A 17,988-nucleotide genomic window follows, 5' to 3' on the forward strand; every position below is an offset into this window, starting at 1 on the left:
AAGAGAAAGGGACGACAGAGGATGAGATGGTTGGATGGCATCACTGACTCGATGGACATGAGTTTGGGTAAACTCCGGGAGTTGGTGATGGACAGAGAGGCCTGGCGTGCTGCGATTCATGGGGTCACAAAGAGTTGGACACGACTGAGCGAATGAACTGAACTGAATATAATATTTATTATTGTTACTACTTAATTCTTCAAAGATCATTTTTAAGTATATAAATTAAAATTTTAATTTATAACATTTTCCTAATATCCGGCTCTAAATGTGAAATATTTTTCAAGCTTGAATTTACAATGCAGTTGTTTTTAATAATTGATCAAAGCACACAAAATGGCAAACTTAGAAAAAATAATTTTGCTCAAATAAAAATTTATTGACAATGCATCTACTGATGAGATGGATGGAAGATTATGATACCTGGATGACTGGAGACTTCCTTTGATATTTTTAGTTACTCTTTGGTTTGGTATTTTCATACCATTACACATCATGTAGTACTACTCAGAATGGATAAAAGGTTGGGCTTTCTTTTGTTTTTTATTTTTTTAATCCAAAGTCTACTCATTTTATTTAAGGCTGATGAGGTTTTTATTTGATCTGAAGAAAAACAGGAGTATTGGGCTGATGAGTCTTTAAAATTTCATGGGATTTGCCTGGTGGTCCAGCGGTTAAGACTCAGCACTTTCATTGCCGATGGCATGGATTTGATCCCTGGTCAGGGAATTAAGAGCCACACAGTGTAGCCAAAAAAACAAATAAATAAATTAAAAAAAATAATAATTTTATGCCAGAAAAGCTAAGAAAAGTTTTGTGAGAATGATTTTTTAGATATGACAAACCTGGTGAATAATATATAAACCTGGTTGAATATGGGGGCAAAATTTACAGATTGTTTCATGTGAACCAAGAAGTAAATTTTTTTTCCTAAAGGTAATTCATCTATTTCCTCATATTTTCACAAAATTATAATTAATTTTTCATTCAATTAACAGGAAATTACTACTGTGGAAATTTGTTGTTGTTCAGTCGCTCAGTCACATCCGACTCTTTGCGACCCCATGGACTGCAGCACGCCAGGCCTCCCTGTCCATCACCAACTCCCGGAGTTTACCCAAACTCACATCCATTGAGTTGGTGATGCCATCCAGCCATCTCATCCTCTGTCGCCCCCTTCTCCTCCTGCCTTCAATCTTTCCTAGCCTCAGGGTTTTTTCCAGTGAGTTGGCTCTTCGCATCAGGTGGCCAAAGTATTGGAGCTTCAGCTTCAGCATCAGTCCTTCCAATGAATATTCAGGACTGATCTCCTTTAGGATGGACTGCTTTGATCTCCTTGCAGTCCAAGAGACTCTCAAGAGTCTTCTTCAGCACCACAGTTCAAAGGCATCCACATTATTCAGTGCTCAGCCTTTTTCATTGTCCAGCTCTCACATCTGTAAATGACTACTGGAAAAACCATCACTTTGACTATACAGAGATTTATAGGCAAAGTAATGTCTCTGCTTTTTAATATACTATCTAGGTTTATCCTTGCTTTTCTTCCAAGGAGCAAGCATCTTTTAATTTCATGACTGCAGTCACCGGTCCACAGTGGAAATAACAATCCTCAAAAACATGCATAGACCTACCTGTACGTTTTGATCAAAGAACAACCAAAATTATTTTACAGCACATTTTCTTGTCATATAATTCCCTGTTGGCTCAGATGGTAAAGAATCTGCCTGCAATGTGGGAGACCTGGGTTTGATACCTGGGTTGGGAAGAGCCTCTGGAGAAGGGAACAGTAACCTACTCCAGTATTCTGGCCTGGAGAATTCCATGGACTGTAGAGTCCATGGGGTCTCAAAGAGTCAGATACGACTGAGCGACTTTCACTGTCATATAATGGAATGCTGTAAATGTTACAAAAATAGACAGTAGAAATCTCTTGGGGGAGATGCTAGGTTTTAGTAATCATTGCATTTTTTCAAGAGAGTCACAGAGAAGCAAGCCCAGTGTCCACATTGGCTCTATTCTCTAAACTTTATTTTCTGATCTTAGAAGTTGACTTAACAACTATTGAGGCAAAATCGTTTTGCCTCAAACACTTCCTTTTTGCATTTATGTGTAGTAGTGCATTTATCTTTTTCCAGTTATATTGAGATACAATTGACATACAAGTTTCCTTTGCTTTGTGAAAGTCTGCTTTCTGCCACTTTGCTTTTATAAAAGACCTACCTGTTTTCACTAACTGAAAGAAATTCAAAGAGGATTTTCACTTTCATGAAAAAATAGCATTTGTTTTTGCAAGAAGCCATTATAGAGGCAGCATGCACCGTGAACCTTAAGAGCAGTATCGCCAAGCTCCTTCCCCCAGAACCACACTTGACATCTCAGCATCTTAACATCAAGCCGCCATAGCTCTGAACTGTCTGTGAGCATCTGTGTTTTATCTTGATTTATTCTGTGCATCCGTTAGTAAAATGTGTCCTAAGGTAAATGGTTGCTTCTTTGCTTTATGTGATTTTGGCTATTGAAAGTTTTAATAGGAATGCTCTACTTTTGGATAGCAGGGAAAACCTGTATAATATTGTGTAAGTTTAAGTCAAACAATATGATATTTGAGACACAAATATTGTGAAATGATCATCACAATACTGTTAGTTAACATCTCAATCCCCTGACATAATTACCATTTCTTTTTTGTGATGATAACATTTAGCATCTACTCTCTTAACCACTTTCAAGTATATAATACAGTCTTATTAACTATAGTCATCATGCTGTACAATAGATCCCCAGAACTTACTCATTTCATGTCTACAAGTCTGTGCCCTTTGACCAACACATTCCAATCCCCACCACCTCCCAGCTCTTGGAAGCTACCATTCCGCTCTGTTTCTGTGAGTTCGGCTGTTTCAGATGCTCCATGGAGGTGGTATCATCCAGTGGTTTTTTCCCCCTTGTTTCACTTAGCACAATGCTCTTGAAGTCCAACCATAATGACACAAATGACAGGGATTACTTCTTTCTCATAGATTCTGTCTCTACATATATATATATTACCACATCTTTTTTCATTCATTTATAGAAAGGCACTTGGGTTATTTCCGTATCTTGGCTATTACGAAAAATGCTCTGATGAACCTAGAGTACAGATCCCGATTTCATTTCCTTTGGATATACACCCAGAATATACATCCTGATCATATAGTGACTCTATTTTAATTTTTCAAGGAACCTCAATACTGTTTTCCATAGTTGCTGTACTAAGCTACATTCCCACCAATTGTGCACAAGGGTTTCCTTTTCTCTGCATCCACACCAGCATTTATTATCTCTTGCTTTTAGGATAATAGCCATTCTAACAGACTAAGCTACATTCCCACCAATTGTGCACAAGGGTTTCCTTTTCTCTGCATCCACACCAGCATTTATTATCTCTTGCTTTTAGGATAATAGCCATTCTAACAGATGTGAGCTATTGTGGTTTTAACTTTCATTGTGGTTTTAACTTGCATTTTCCTGATTAGCGATGTTGAGCATATTTTCATGTACCTGTTGGCCATTAGCATGTCTTCTTTGGAAATATATCTGTTCAGTTCCTCTCCTCATTTTTAATCAGATTGCTTGGCTTGGGGTTATTTAGTTCTATGGGTTATTTATACATATATTGAATATTAACCCCTTATCAGACACATGATTCACAAATATTTTCTCCCATTTTGTAACTTGCTTTTTCATTTCATTGACTGTTTCTCTTGCTGGGTAGAAACTTTTTCTTTGAAGTCTTGAAGTCTGTGTAGCTGTCTTCAAATGATAGGTAGGTCACCTCCTCCAATTGTTACTGACTGAATTTCTGGAGAGAAATCCCTTCCTTCAGCTCTGCTAGGGATTCTGAGGCTTTCTCAGACCTCCTTGGAGTAAGCCTGGTCCTTGCTTCTTGCTCCCTCTTCTGCAGTGTTTTGAGACGGGTGCCTTCTCTCTCTCCTGCAACACCCCGGCCGTGTCCCCACTGTCTCCCGTTTGCTTTCCCGAGGCCAGAGCCAAAGCTGAAGTTTGTGGGCAGTCTCTGGTCCACAGATTCAACCAGCTTTTCGAGCGTGTTTACTAGTCCTCTGGTGGGTATGGGGCTTGATTTTAACTCTTACCATCTTGTTGTGGCTTCTCCTTTGTCCTTGGACAGGGGGTATCTTTTTTTTGGTGGGTTCCAACATCCTCCTGTGGATGGTTGTTCAGCAGCTAGTTGCAATTTTGGTGTTCTCGCGGGAGAAGATGAAAACATGTCCTTCCACTCCACCTTCTTGACTGATATCAATTCTTTACAAAGCTCCAATCTCCGTCCCCAAAGGTCTCCAGTGTTTTCTAAGATTTGCTGCCTGAGTGGATGCCAGGGGCTCGGTGCCCTGGGAGACAGCGAGTGGAAGGAGCTGAAAGAGGAGGGGAGCCAGCAGGGAGGCCCCTGAGGAGAGCAGGGGTGGAGAGAGTCCGTATAGTCGAAACCATGGTTCTTCCAGTATGCATGTAGAAATGTGACAGACTATAAAGAAGGCTGAGAGGTGAAGAATTGATGATTTTGGACTGTGGTGCTGGGGGAAGACTCTTGAGAATCCCTTGGATAGCAAGGAGATCAAACCAGTCAATCCTAAAGGAAATCAACCCTGAATATTGATTGGAAGGACTGATGCTGAAGCTCCAATAGTGTGGCCACCTGATGTGAAGAGCCAAGTCACTGGAAAAGAGCCTGATGCTGGGCAAGATTGAAGGCAGGAGGAGAAGAGGGGGTGACTGAGGATGAGATGGTTGGATGGCATCATCAACTTGATGGACATGCGCTTGAGCAAGCTCCAGGAGTTGGTGATGGACAGGGAGACCTGGCGTGCTGCAGTCCATGGATGGGGTCGCAGAGAGTTGGACACGACTGAATGACCAAGCAACAGCTCATCCTCTGCCAAAGCATACTCTCCTGCCCTCAGGGGTGTCAACAGGGAGCCAGCCAGGGTGTGGGGCAGTGTGGGTCCCGGTGAGATGCGCAGAGCCCTGAGAGTGTCTTTGTGCCATTTAGGAGGCAACACAGGGCAGACTTCTCCAGGGCTCATAAGTGAGCTTCTCGATGGCATCCTTGATGCAGTCAGTAGGATCTGCCTCCCTTTAAAAGCCTCCTGAGAGTCCTGTTTACAGTTCTCCAGCCTCTTCCTGACCCCAGGTCATGCAGCTCACGACTCAGTATCAGCCGCAGTGAGAGAGCGAGGCGGGCCTCTGTGGCAGCTTCCTGCGCAGCTGGGGTGGCTGGGCTCACCGCCCTGCTCTCCCTTTCCCTGCAAGAAAAATCGCAGGTCCAGACGGTCCTTGGAGCTGAGCTCTGCCGCCTTGAGGGAGGGGTGCATGGGTAAATAAGTCTGTTCCACTGCCTCTCCATTGTGGCCAAACTCAATTTTTCTCTTTCTTTTTTTTCGCTCCAGCGGTGTGCTGAAATTTCTCAGCTAGACATCTGGATTTCTACAAAGGCTCTCTCTTCCACCAGTGACTTCCTGGGGCAGTGTTCTCCAGGGGCGCCCAGACGCAGCCAAGAGGGGCTGGAGCTGGTTTGAAGCTACTCCAGGGCCCACCGCTGTGCCCAAGGTCCGCAAGCCGGTTACCCAACACATGGGTGGACAAGCCTCCTCCGAGTCCCTTGGTGTGTACTGCTAAATCTCAGAAAGTCACTTTTGTCCACGGAGAGCTGCCAAATTGCTGTTGAGGGTGTGAGTGAGGGACGTCTTATTTGGCCAAGTTGCTAATGTCACTGTATGAAAGACCATCTATTTTTTGAAGGACACTGTTAGCGCTTATAAATATAGACAAAAGAATGATTTGTAAGCAAATGGAGATGCATGTTATGAAGGGTGTAGTGGGAGCTCGGGCTCTAGGGTCTTATGAAGGGGTAATCCCTGTGATCTTTGGGTCTTCAGCTTTATATGTTCAGGAATAAAAAAATAAACCCAATGAAGGAGGCATTCTACTGGGTGACTGGGTAATTTCACTTATTTCCGCCCAGCAAATCTGTAAGGGAGGTGTTATCTCAGGTTGCCTAGATTAAGAATCTGAGATTCCTATAGCCTGCCCACTGCCCAAGGATATGCAGTTAAAGAAGCGGAAGATTTGGGATAAACTTGGACTCGTGCAACACTGAAGCCACTTTTCTGTTTTGTGAAAAGCTGTATGCATGTGGCTTGTCTGGGGTAGAATGGTCTGCAGGGGAGTGATGCCTTGTTCCTATCAAGAGGGATAATAAAAGAAAAAAAAGGGGGGAAATCAAACAAGTAAGCACTGTACTGGATAGCTGCGGATTCCTCTTCAATTTGAGTTCCATACCCAGCAGTCGCTCAGTTTATCTGTACAGCGCAGTCTCTTCCCTAACGTACTGCCCTGGGCAACCAACGCTGGGACTTTACGTTAGACTCTGCAGGCGCTTAACGGCTGGCCTGTATCTGGGGTTTCTAATTCCATGCACATGGGTCAGCCACTTACTCCAACTAGAGTTTTAAACATCTTCAGAACAAGGTTCACTTTTTTACTTACTAATTTTTAAAATCTGAGGGAGCTTATTTAACCTTTTTCTCTACTTTCTCTTGTAGCATTTCACAAATGCCATCGAGGAAGCTTCCATGGAGGCAACCAAGATCAGAACTACTTCTCTGAAATGGGCAAAAACTTAATTTGCTGCAATTTCTTTGCAATTTCAAGGGTATTTTCTAATTTGCATGGTAAGCATAATTGGATTGCAGAAAACTACAGTCTGAAACTTCTTGGCAAATTTTGACAAGCATTTCTGCCACATTTAGGACAGGACCTTAACTTCTAAAGTGTGGAAACGAAGTTTTTGAAAAGCATTGTGATCTCCAACATCGACAGAACACTTAGATAAGAGATTTTGTGCCATTTTGTGGTGCATCTGAATTCCAAAAGGGAAAAGAAGGACCAGGCTATCAAAATTATGAACACAGGCGCACCGATCGATCTCAGCAGCAGAAACAGAAAGGAAAACCAACCTTTGGAGAAGCCTGAAGACATGACAAAGCTGCTTCTCGAAATTAACGGTCACCTACTCTTGTTCTGTCTTTTTTAACTAAGCCAAACCTCTACTGCTTAAAGCAATGTGTGTGGCTGGTTCCTCACTTCCTTAAATAGCACTTTCAGTGAGTGATAATGTAACAACCCAGGGCACGGTGTGAACAGCCAACAAGAGAATCATTTAAACAAATGGATTTGTAAAACATGATTGTTTTAAGCCTGTCCGTGTCAGGATGGCAGTTTGAATTAAACATAAGGTGACTTCTTTCACTGAATCAATAAGTGCAAATAACATTGCTCACAACCATGTTTCATTTCACAGACAAAAATGGTTCTTAACAGCTTTCTGAAGGCTATGCTTCAGCCACCTGCTGTTTAAATTGTTTGCTTTTTCTTGCAAAATTTGTTCTTTTGCAACGTTAAAACAGGCAGATTTGCAGTCAGCTCAATTGGGGCTAAAGTCCAGGGATGTTTGAAAGGCTCTTTTCTTAATGAACACTGTACCTTCCTACACCCTTCCTACTGGCAAATCTGCACTGGGAAGAGCAGAGATGTCTGCCTGAACAGTTTGCCTAAAATTCTTACTAGTACCAGCTGACTTGCAGCCAGAGGTAATTTCTACCACTTTCACAAAGAGAGTCATCTAGTAATCCACATGGATCACATGGAAACTGTTTTTAAATAAAACAGTTTATTGACAATTCATAGATTCCATAGTAATCCAGATTAGTAAGAAATTCAGGAAATAGAAGACATCCACTCTGTCCTTGTCTATTGCTTCCATTTTGTGAAATAAAATCGGGATCATTGTAACATTTTTCTTCATGTTGTTATTGTGTGTGTTAGTCACTGAGTCGTGTCTGACTCTTTCAGACCCCATGGACTGTAGTTCATCAGGCTCCTTTGTCCATGGAATTATCCAGACAAGAATAGTGGAGTGGGTTGCCATTCCCTTCTCCAGGGGATCTTCCTGACCCAGGGATTGAACCTGGGTCTCCTGCATTGTGGGCAGATTCTTTACCGTCTGTGCCACCAGTGAAGTCCTATATAGTTATTAGGTGTCTTGAAAAGAGAAGTAGTGGCCTTGTGTGCAAAAATGCCCACAGCTGTTTTCAGCTTGTAATGTTGAATTTCTTGAAGCATACTCTGAAAAGGGAAGATGAACTAACTTAAAAGGTATTTATCATCTTTCTTTGGGTGGCCAAATTCACAGAAATAAGTTTTACTGATTTTCATATCTTATTCAATCTTCCGTTTTTCTTAAAAATCTCAAAATGAATACCTAAAAGAAGGAAGTTACTGACCTGACGACATCACTAGTGGAGAATAAACAAAACCCACCAGAGGGACTGCCTTTTCAACATTCATGCACATTTGAGATGAATCATTCTCTGAGTGTTTGGTTTTTATAATCTGAAAGCAATGTGTATTTTTCTGCAGAGTATAATCAAGACACTTAAAATTTAGGCTGAAAAATAAGTAGTATGATGAAATTGTCAGAGTATTAAAGAATAAAGCTAATACTCAGGTCATAAATATTTCATGAAGTTTGATGAAGTTCTTTTTAATAGCTAGTATTATTTTAGAAAGTTGAATAAAATCTTGAAAATTACATAGTAGAAATTCTACCACCCACCAAATAATCTTATCTCTGGTGGTTTCTCAGATGCCTCAGTGGTGAAGAATCCACCTGCCAATGCAGGAATGCAAGAGACATGGGTTCAATACCTGGGTCAGGGAGAGCCCCTGGAGAAGGCAATGGCAATCCACTCCAGTGTTCTTGCCTGGGAAATCCCATGAGCAAAGGAGCATGGTGGGCTACAGTCCATGGGGTCGCAAAAGAGTTGGACCTGACTTAGGGACTAAGCAACAACAGAAATCTTATCTATTCCCCTAAAAGAAATTCAACAATTTAAGATTAAATTTAAATTTTAGCTTTAGACATATGAAATAAAATACATAGAATAAGACATATATCTGGGGAAAATGGTGACTCAGTATGGTAGGAAGTATTCTAAGATAGGTTCCCTATAATTCCTGCCTTGGGTATTTAAGTCTTGAATGATACCTTTCCCTTGAGTATGTCTGAGGCCTGTGAATTCCTTCTGGCCAACAGAAATTGACAAAGATGAAGGGATTTTGAAGATGAATACGTTTCCCAAATCAATTGATTCTGAATTAATCAAAAGGAATATTTTCCTGGGAAAGCCTGACCGAATCAGGTGAAGATCCTTAAAAGAGGATTAGTTCTCTTTGCAATGAGAGACGCTTCTTGCAAGCTCAGTCAAGTAAGTAGCCACACTAGGGGGTGCACCTTTCAAGGAACTACAGGCAGCTTCCAGGACTTCAGTGGGTACACAGGCAACAGCCAGCAAAAATGCTGGCAACCTCACATGGTCACAAGGAAATAAATTCTGCCAACAACCTGCGTGACCTTGGAAATGGATTCTTTCCCAGTCAAGCCACTAGATGAGAATGCAGCCCAGTCAACAGACTGAGTGTTGCTTTTCAAGATAATAAATCATTAGAAGACCCAGTTAAGCTGTGTCCAGACCCCTGACTCAGGGAAATTGTGAAATAATAAATGTGTGCCATTCTAAGTCACTAAGATTGTGCTAATTTATTATGAAGCAATAGAAAAGGCCTACACTTTTATAAGTATCCTTGTATTGTCTGCCTCCAAAACATATCCCTTCCCCCAGTCACATACGTTCACACAATAGAACTCAATTCAAATGCCCACATGATTTTTTTTTAAAGGAGTTACTTTAGTTAGCAGTAGAAACTTTGGAAGGTACCAGCCACAAAACATAAAATTAAAGAATAAATACTACATGAGCTTTAAAAGGTCTTCTATATTCAGAGAAAATAGCAAAAGACTGTGTTTAGCTCTTCTTCCTTTGAAAGAAGTGCACCGACATTGGAAATAAGAAAGGAGGATTTAAACATAGACCTTAATTGAACGACCAGGTGCTGAAGTGAAGAAAGTAGGGGCGGGATGGGAAATTATTTTGTCACAACAGCAGTCAGTAACCGCAGCAATCGTGGGAACAGTAATGCTGCCTTGGGACAGTCTCTCCTCATGTGACAGAGATATCTCCTTACATGCAAGGCAAGACCAGGGAGACTCACATTGAGACAATTTCAGGCTAGACCCAAACGGAACTTGACCCTTGTATACAGCCTTCACAAAAACAGTAAAGAAATAATCATGCAGAGTTGAATTTCCCCACTTGGGATGACCCCAGTCAGTCAGTTCAGTCACTCAGTCCAGTCACTCAGTCGTGTCTGACTCTTTGCGACCCCACAGACTGCAGCACGCCAGGCCTCCCTGTCCATCACCAACTCCCAGAGTTTACTCAAACTCATGTCCATCGAGTGGTGATGCCATCCAACCATCTCATCCTCTGTCGTCCCCTTCTCCTCCTGCCTTCAATCTTTCCCAGCATCAGGGTCTTTTCCAATGAGTCAGCTCTTCACATCAGGTGGGCAAATTATTGGAGTTTCAGCTTCAGCATCAGTCTTTCCAATGAATATTCAGGACTGATTTCCTTTAGGATGGACTGGTTTGATCTCCCTGCAGTCCAAGGGACTCTCAAGAGTCTTCTCCAACACCACAGTTCAAAAGCATCAGTTCTTTGATGCTAAACTTTCTTTACAGTCCAACTCTCACATCTATACATGACTATGTATAGATATATACACTATCTATACATAGCTTTGGCTAGACGGAAATTTGTGTCAAAGTAATGTCTCTGCTTTTTAATATGCTGTCTAGGTTGGTCATAACTTTTCTTCCAAGGAGCAAGTGTCTTTTAATTTCATGGCTGCAGTCACCATCTGCAGTGATTTCGGAGCCCAAAAAAATAAAGTCTCTCAGTGTTTCCAATGTTTCCCCATGCATTTGCCATGAAGTGATGAGATCAGCTGCCATGATCTTAGTTTTCTGAATGTTGAGGTTTAAGCCAACTTTTTCACTCTCCTCTTTCACTTTTATCAAGAGGTTCTTTAGTTCTTCTTCACTTTCTGCCATAAGGGTGGTGTCATCTGCATATCTGAGGTTATTGGTATTTCTCCTGGCAATCTTGGTTCCAGCCTATGCTTGTGCTCCTCCCAAATTCTAGGGGTAGTGATTTACTCCTGCTCCAGCTTAAAACTTGAAAGAAAATTATAGCAGCATCTAGATGATTTTTCAGGGGACCCAAGGAGAATTCATGTCCACTATGTTGGGATGAATTCACATTTTATTCACCTTTCAAGAGTGAATGATAGGTAGGGTCAGAGTGCTCCCTACATCACTGGATACCTCCGTTCTCACTGAGGCTTATAGAATCCTACCCACTCAGCCTTTCTGTTACTCTTTCTGTCAGGAATTCTGTCACATAATTTGTTTGACTGTATTCATTACTTTGTTTACTATCAAATATTTTCTTCTTTATTATCTGTTTCACTAAAAACATCAGCTTCAAGAAGAAAGCTTATTAATGGCCTGTTTAACACTGAATATGCTTAGCACATAAGTGGTGCTCAATTACTATTATTTATTATGTAAATAAGTTTCAACTATGTATAGAAATAATATTTATTTACATATGATATACCACAGGCAGACCTGAACATTGGAACGTTGAAAATTGAGCCATTATGATACAGACTGGAATTTAATAGATGGCTGGGCTGAACGCAGTTCAGATTGCTAGCTAACTTATCTCATTCACTTTCCATTTAATTTGATGGATAGTTTAGCTATCTATTGGTATACTTGATATAGTAATGGGTATACTGACTTCCCTGGTGGCTCAAAGGTTAAAGCGTCTGCCTCCAATGCAGGAGACCTGGGTTCGATCCCTGGGTCAGGGAAGATCCCCTGGAGAAGGAAATGGCAAACCACTCCAGTATTCTTGCCTAGAGAATCCCATGGACGGAGGAGCCTGGTAGGCTACAGTCCACGGGGTCGCAAAGAGTCGGACACGACTGAGCGACTTCCCTTTCCCTTTCCCTTTATACTGTCAGAACATTAGATCCAGACCTGATTCTGGCAACAAAAAGGTACTGTCTTCTGAAATAAATCTGTACTTCCTCAAGTATCTATTTCTTTGTCAGAATATTCCGGTGAAATGAAATGATCTTACTTTACTCACAATGCACCATAAAAATAACTTTGGGAAACCCATAAAACCAAGCTTCCTGTTAAAGATATTTGATTTATGTCTAACATATTAAAGGTCTTGAGAAATCCAGAATAAGGTAACCATAAATTTTTATTACCATCAATTATCTAAAATTATGTGAATATTAAACCTTTTACTTTTCTTTATAAAACTTCCAGGGCACTGGATAATGCTTTTTGGTAATCCTGGACCAGGTAGTCTTTGGATTTTTTTAAAGAATTTTCACCAATACAGTATACTAATGCATATATATGGAATTTGAAATACGGTAATGATAACCCTATGTGTGAGACAGAATAAGAGACACAGATGCATAGAACAGTCTTATGGACTCTGAGGGAGAAGGTGAGGGTGGGACGTTCTGGGAGAATAGCATTGAAACATGTATATTATCATATGTGAAACAGAACACCATTCCAGGTTCGACACATGAGACAAATGCTCAGGGCTGGGGCAATGGGATGACCCAGAGGGATGGGATGGGGAGGGAGGTGGGAGGGGGGCTCAGGATGGGGAACACATGTAAACCCATGGCTGATTCATGTCAATGTATGGCAAGAACCACTACAATATTGTAAAGTAATTAGCCCCCAACTAAAATAAAAAAATAAAAATAAAAATAAATAAATAAATAAATAAAAAAGAATTTTCACATACAATGTGATAAAAATATGCCATGGGTAGATTAGAAGCATTTGAAAATTCTGACAAAATGAAGTGGCTGTATTTATATTAATAAATAATGTATAGATATAGTATATTTAATAAAGAAGATATTTGCCTTGTATGAATGTGAATGCCGTTTAAATAGTTTCTAAATATGAAAATATATCATTCCATAAGGAAAGCTTTCAATAAATCCCATAAAAGGAAGTAGAACAGCCCCAAATTTATGATTAACATGAAACAAAACTATAAATTTCTGACAAAAATTTAAAAAGGAAAACTTCAACCTGAAATTTTGTGAAAATAAATTTCTTTTTAAAACTCTTGAATCAAAACAGAAACCAAAATAAAAAATTACATCATATAGGAAATGGCTAAAATTGTGCACACAAGAAAATCCAGAGCCTCAAACTAAGGAAACTAAGTAAAAAGATATGTTAAGAAAGAAAAAAACAAATTACACATTTCACACGAGGAAATTAGAAAAAGACTAAGCAAAACAAAACAAAAGAAAGTGGCAGAAATGAAACAATAAAAATGCAAGTAGAAATAATTGATCAATAATATCAAACAAATATACTCAGAATATGTACAACGAGATTCATGTTGTTTTTATGCCTAACACAACAGCCATTTTGCAGCCCATGGATCAAGAGTCATTTCAACATTCAAGTCTTATTGTTTTAGAAATACATTTTATGAGGCTAAAGCTGCCATAAGTAGTGATTCCTCTAATGAATCTGAGCAGAGTAAATTGAAAACTTTTCAGAAAGAGTCTAGCATCCTAGATGCCACTTTCAGAACATTGGTGATTCATGGGAGGAGGTCAAAACATCAAGAGTTTGGAGAAAGTTGATTCCAAAACCCTCATGGATAACTTTGAGGGGTTCAAGACTTCAGTCATGGCAGTAGCTGCAGATGTAGTAGGAGAAACAAGAGAACTAGAAGTGGGGCCTGAAGACATGACTGAATTGGTGCAGTTTCATGTCAAAAACTTAACGGATAAGGAGCTGCTTCTGGTGGATGAGCAAAGCGGTTTCTTAAGATGAAATCTACTACTGGTGAAGATGCTGTGAAGACTGACAAAATGACAACAAAGGACCTAGAATATTACATCAACTTAGCTGATGTAGCAGTAGGGGTTTATGAGTATTGACTCCAATTTTGAAAGAACTTCTACTGTGGGTAAAATGCTCTCAAGTAGCATTACCTGCTACAGAGAAATCATTCATGACAGGAAGAGTCAATCTGATGCACCCAACTTCAACACTGTCTTATTTTAAGAAATTGCCAGAGCCACCCAAACTTCAGTAAACACCACCCTGATTAGGCTGCAGCCATCAACACTGAGGCAAGACCCTCTACCAGCAAAAAGATCAGAACTCGTTGAAGGCTCAGATGAAGGCTAGCACTTTTTAGCAATGAAGCACGTTAAACTTAAGATGTGCGCATTTTTAGACATAATGCTATTGCACACTTAATAGACTACAGGATAATGTAAATGTAACTTTCACATGCAGCGGGAAACCAAAAAGTTCATGTGACTTCATTGTGGTGCTCTGGTACCAAACTTGCAGTACCTCCCAGGTCCGACCGCATGCGTTTATGTGTGTGTCTTAGTCACTGTCCCTTGAAGTCAGTGACGGTCATATTTTATTCTGTTTTCTAATGGCCTGCCACAAAGTTTGGCTCATTCTAAGGATTCAATTCATTCATTCATTCAACAAACACATTTTGAATTTTGACCTTGGTTAGTGAAAGAACTGTTAGTGCAGTCTGCAAGCCACACATTTCTGTGCATCTGTGGAGCATCCACACAGCTTTATTTTGGGGGGCTCCAAAATCACTGCAGATGGTGACTGTGGCCATGAAATTAAAAGATGCTTTCTCCTTGGAAGCAAAGCTATGACCAATCTAGACAGCATATTAAAAAGCAGAGACATTACTTTGATGAAAAGGGTCCATCTGGTCCAAGTTATGGTTTTTCCCGTAGTCATGTATGGATGTGAGAGTTGGACTGTAAAGAAAGTTTAGCATCAAAGAATTAATGCTTTTGAAATGTGGTGTTGGAGAATATTCTTGAGAGTCCCTTGGACTGCAAAGAGATCCAACCAGTCCATCCTAAAGGAGATCAGTCCTGAGTGTTCATTGGAAGGACTGATGCTGAAGCTGAAACTCCAATACCTTGGCCACGTGATGTGAAGGGCTTACTCATTTGAAAAGACCCTGATGCTGAGAAAGATTGAAGGCAGGAGGAGAAGGGGCCGACAGAGGATGAGATGGTTGGATGGCATCACTGACTCGATAGACATGAGTTTGAGCAAGCTCTGGGAGCTGGTGATGGACAGGGAGGCTTGGTGTGCTGCAGTCTGTGGGGTCGCAAAGAGTCGGACACGACTGAGCGATTGAACTGAACTGTGCAGCATCCAAAGACGTGTGATCGGCCAGTTCTCTGTTGCAGTTCTTCCCGTGCCAAAGCGAGGAGAGCTCAGAGCCATCTGGGGAAGGATATCCATCAGAATTCCAAGAAATTAGGAGAATATCACAGGTGGAGTGAAGTGCCGGTCATGTTAACGAAAGGGGTTAGTGACTGAGTTGAACACTGGACTAGGCAGAGGAGCCAGTTCTGGAGCATGGACAAAATCCCCTCCACGAAATGGCCAATACGTCTGCAGGTTATGGGATGGCTTCAGAAGCAATCTCCTCAAGATTGGAAATGTTTGTTTCTTTAGCATAATGTTTCTGTTTTAGCATAATAACTAGAATCTCTTTAAAAATAAGTCCCATAAGCATACATTCGAGTTGTATGGCAGAAACTAACACGACATTGTACAGCGATTATGCACCAATTAAAAACAAATTTAAAAAATAGAACTCCCTTACCAATATGGCTCACTCAGTCCATTTGGATGAGGGAGGTCACTAACAGCCTACCTGGCTTTCTCAAGAGAAGAGTCATGAAGGGAGTGGCCAATTGTAATTGGCAATGTAATTCTCTCAGTCTTTTAGATATCATGTTCTATAGCACAAAGATTGAGAACCGTTCAAGGAGATGTATTACCTAGATTATGCACAGATTGAACAAGCTTCTCCAAGTCTGCAGCCTAGATCATGAAGAACGTCACTGATGCATCAAGCTCCCTTATCCAATTGGTCCAATGTTCTTCTTAGTTGAGGACCCTCTGAAAGTAAGAGAGTCCTGTGTGATTCATTAGGAAAAGACAAAAAGCTACAAAAAATGTTTTTTCCAAAGTCTTACTTTAAGTGGAGCTGTGCCCAATGACTCACTATTATTCGAAGTGAAGGAAGCACAGGGGAGCCGTCAATCTTCAGGCTGCAGAGCTATTTGAACGACCCAGGAGGCTGACGCCTACTTCGGAACACAATGGCGTTTTCACTAAGATCCAGTCAAGGCTCCCGTTACTGTTCCTTTCATCTTCCTCTTATTCTTTGATTCCTGCCATCCTTGAGTTTATCAGAAAGCCCCTCATGCAAAAAAATATTATATATAGTACTTTTATTATTTTATTCAACTCACCCCAAAATAGTGCCTGAGACATGAAATTAGTTTTTAAAAGAAGTCACAAATAATGTGAATATAGAAATACATTATACCTGAAACAGTCACAGTTCTGGCATGAAAAAAGATCTCACTAAATGTTTATTGAATGAATGAACATTAATTTGTTGGGAAATCAGCTGAGCCCTTCATACAGCCTTGAACAGTAAACAAAAATACATTTCTATAAACTTGCCTGCCTGGTATTTAAAGGTTTTTCAGTCTGTTTACATGACAAAAGGGAAGATAATGAGTATGACATTTGTTATCTCTAAATAAGCTAGGTTTGCAGCCTTATGCCCAGAGACTGCTTTATTTTGTTTTGAAAATTAACCCCAAGGTAGCTGCCACCAGGAGGCACCATTCAGGGTAGCATAAAAACCTAACTTTCAAATCTTTCTCCATATAAGTTTAATGGAGAGAGACATGAAAATTTACTATTTGTTTGTAGGGTTTGAATGTTTTTCCCTAGAAAATAAATGTCTATGATGATCAAGATGTCAAAATAAATGTATCCCAAACTTCAATATCTACGTTTACATCTTACATTAAGAAAATACCATTTGAAGCAAAATGATAAGAAAAACTAACATCAAAGTTGAAAGAGCTGCCATGTTAAATTTGTGTTAGAGCTGTCTAGGGCTTGTTGTAACCAAGACTGCACGGGGCTACCAGGAGCCCCTTCCTTCCTCCTGTCTAAGTTCTTTTTTTCCATCTAGCACTATCGGTTCCCGGCTCTATTTTCAGGATTGCTCTTGGGGTATGTGATGTGTGTAAAGGTTTATCAGTTAAGCTTCCTCCAAATTTCTATAAATCCAGGTTTCTCTTCATTCAACCAAACACCAGTGAGGCTCTGGCTTGGCAGCTCAGCTCCTTACAAGGCAGGCTTTACCTGCTGCAGGGCTCCTGTGCTGGGGCGTCACCCTGACACCTCGAGAATCAACTCTGTGCTCTGTGGTAAGTGTCACCCCGCAAAAACCGAGCCAGGGATCTGTAGAGACCTCGCCTTCACGTCTTTCCTTTCCTGGGGGCTCCGTCTTCTACAGGGCTTCATAGGCTGGACAGAGTCCATATTCCTCTCATCCCAAATTAATTATTAACCTCTCTCCTCTGTATTAACCGCTCCTGCCTGCCTGATCAGCACGATAACATGGTTATTCACCATTCAGGAAATGTCGAAATGACGTTGCCTTTTAGTCTAGAACTTTCAGACATTAGAACATTCGCACATTTTTAACATTTAACGTTTTAAACACTAAATATAATTTTACACAATAGCTTTTTCACTGTGGGGGAGGCCTTCCTCTGATGGACAAGCGAAAGAGCTCAAACCCAAAGAACAAACGTTCATAACAGGATGCACTTGAAGTTTAATGACACTCGTGTATTTGCCTGCAGCTCAAATCGAAGTGTTTTATCCCAAATCATGCAGCAAACGAAGTCTGATTTCCTACGATTCTAGTTCTGTGTCTTTTCTAAGAGACAAGTTTAACCTCTCCATAGTTCATTAATGTTTTCTTGAAAAAAAATTAAATGCTTAGCACAAAAATGAAGCTG

The 17,988-nt window shown here is 40.6% G+C and overlaps 1 long non-coding RNA gene and 1 other non-coding gene across 3 annotated transcripts in view; one reads left to right on the forward strand and one right to left on the reverse strand.

Annotated features, from left to right (window-relative positions):
* LOC145534780 (uncharacterized) overlaps positions 1-17,988 on the reverse strand; it is a 473,223-nt gene that overhangs the window by 46,684 nt on the left and 408,551 nt on the right. The gene's annotated exons all lie outside the window — the stretch shown is intronic.
* On the forward strand, positions 11,824-11,896 carry TRNAW-CCA (transfer RNA tryptophan (anticodon CCA)). Its single transcript has one exon. It is a non-coding gene; the product is annotated as a tRNA-Trp (tRNA).

This window comes from Giraffa tippelskirchi, chromosome 14 (assembly GCF_054371585.1).
Source record: "Giraffa tippelskirchi isolate mGirTip1 chromosome 14, T2T-mGirTip1v1.2.pri, whole genome shotgun sequence".
Classification (NCBI taxonomy): domain Eukaryota; kingdom Metazoa; phylum Chordata; class Mammalia; order Artiodactyla; family Giraffidae; genus Giraffa; species Giraffa tippelskirchi.